The 2,500-nt window shown below is 32.3% G+C and overlaps 1 pseudogene; it reads right to left on the bottom strand.

Moving 5' to 3' along the window:
* The window catches only part of LOC132045641 (methanol O-anthraniloyltransferase-like), a 963-nt pseudogene extending 829 nt beyond the window's left edge, over nucleotides 1-134 (bottom strand).
* Nucleotides 135-2,500: the final 2,366 nt, after the last annotated feature.

Here is a 2,500-nt window from a genome sequence, read left to right as displayed (position 1 = left end):
AATATAGAAGGTGCAGAAGCTCCTTGAATTAATTCGTTTAATGCATTTAAAAACATTTTCAAGCCATATGCATTCATCACAGTGTGATTAAGTCTAAAACCAACAACAAATTCACCACAGGTAAAATGGGTCACCTATAGATAGAGTTATACTAGTTTAAGAATTCAACTTTTATGAAATGGCAGTGTAAGATAATATTTTAATACTATCGGTTAACAAAAGATAGGCTGAGATAATCGTTTATAAAGGAGTAGGATTGGTAACCTTTAAATAACAGAATAAAATATAAAAAAGAAAGAAAGTTGCCTGCTTTAATTTGGAAAATTCTTATGCAAATTGTCAGTGTATAAGTTAATTAAATAATACATAAATATCCCCTACACTTGTCTCGAATTTTCAACTACTTAGACTTTGCAGTACTTATTACCCCTAACACACTTGTTCGGAGTGGAATATAAGACTTCATATTCGAGGCACATGTCGTGCATTTATTTGTCTTTCAAAGTGCAGGTAAATATTTGCCTTTCGTATGAGCTAGAGAAGTGGTAGATATAAATTCAATCAAGGGGGTTCAATAGAATTTCCGTCATCCCATAATTTCATTGTACATGTAGGATAAAATTAAACATTTTCTTGTATGTATGTTTCTTAATACTCTTGACACAAGGAAAGCTTAAAATGTAGTGCTACGAGAGCGTCCAAAATTGCTTTAGGTCATAAGTCAGAATCTTAAGGGCTCATTTGGTATGAGAGATAAGGGATAAATAATCCCAGGATTAAATTTGAGATGAGTTTATCGCGTTTGGTTGGAATAAAATCATGAAAATAACTAATCCGGGATTAGTTATTCTGTATTGTAGTCTATTTTATCCATGTGGGAGGTTGGAATAACTAATCCCAGGATAGCTAATCCCCGGGATAAGTAATCCACGGAATAACTTGTTCGACCAAGCGACCTAAGTGTAACCTTCTTGCATTTATTTGTTTGATCCTTTATTAGGATTCACGACTCTTCTAGTATTTCTTTAGGACATAAGTCGGAATCGTGACTAATTGTTTGTATTATTGGTGACGAAAATTGAGGTCACAAATAAATATAAATTTTGTGGCTAAAACTTATAACATTACTACAAACTCTAATTTGTTGCTATTGCAACAACATATTTTGTGACAAAAAAATTTCGTGTCCAAAATGCAACTAAATCTTAAGACAAATAATAGTTTATCATAAATCGGGTACATTATTAGTGAAAAAATAATGTGTCACCGATAACTTAAAATTCGTCGCTAATGGCACTTAATGAATGGTGCAAAATCATTTTTTGGTGGGAAACTTTAGTGGCAAAACTTTTGCTACGAAATATTTGTTTCGTCACTAAAAGTATGTGGCTCATGTATTTAAACACTAACTTTTGTCACAGAAAGTGAACAATTAGTGACGAATTTTGTGTCGTACCTAATAATTTTGTAGCTAAATATCACATTTATTGCAGTGTACTGTACTATAAAAAGGTATAGTAAAGTATAACATTGGATTATTAAATAATAAGAAAAGACCAAAAGAAAAAAAGAAATAAGGTAACAACTCAATCACACCAAAACGGTCATTACACAAAACGAGACTTTGCATCGTTACATAACGATTGATTTAATGATACGATATAAGAAAATTTAAATAACAATCAAAACAAACAATAGATTTAAACTAACAACACAATACAATACAATAGGTAACAACCATTCAAATAATATTAGAAATTACAGAGCAATAGGGCAGCAGAAAAAAAAGAGTGGCGTACCTCCCGCCATTGTTTCGGAATCGTTGTTAACGTTGTCATCGGCATTGGTTTCCTTCGGTGAGTCTTCTAAGCACTCAGATTCCTCACTAGATGGTGTAGTAATTTAAGGAGGTAATTTTTATGTGCTTAGGGGCCAAACCGGTGCTTCTCATTTATACTGTTCTACCATCAAGAATAATTATTTGACCAAACTAAAAATGAGCAGTAGTTTATAATTCCTTGGGCAGTAGTTTCACATTTGGGAAAGAAGTTGAAAGAAGTTTCAACTGGTCCCAGAAATAAGGACCATTTTGAAATGTGAACTTACATTCTCCCACTTGGTCTGAATACACAAAGCCCCAATATACATTAAAAAAGAATCATAATACTTGAATCATGACAATAATTCCTCTAAGAGCGAGCAGTATCTTCCATGTATCACAATGCATTATGCCTACAGCCTTAACCCATATTACTTTATGAATAAACCCAATGTTTATTTTAGGTCCATACTATAGCGATATTTCTCAAGTTAATTGAATGTACACACAGTAACAAATACGAGAAATATCATATAAAATAGAGTTTCATCAACATTCCTTGTTACAATGAAAATTTACATAGTGGAACTAAGTCCTATTGTGACTACATGATTCTTATGGTAGTTAAAGGATCAGCTAACATTACTTCAACACTAACGTGTTCGATGACCACTTTCTTAT

Source organism: Lycium ferocissimum, unplaced genomic scaffold (genome assembly GCF_029784015.1).
Source record: "Lycium ferocissimum isolate CSIRO_LF1 unplaced genomic scaffold, AGI_CSIRO_Lferr_CH_V1 ctg7447, whole genome shotgun sequence".
NCBI classification, from domain to species: Eukaryota; Viridiplantae; Streptophyta; class Magnoliopsida; order Solanales; family Solanaceae; genus Lycium; species Lycium ferocissimum.
This window is presented reverse-complemented; position numbering and strand designations above follow the sequence as displayed.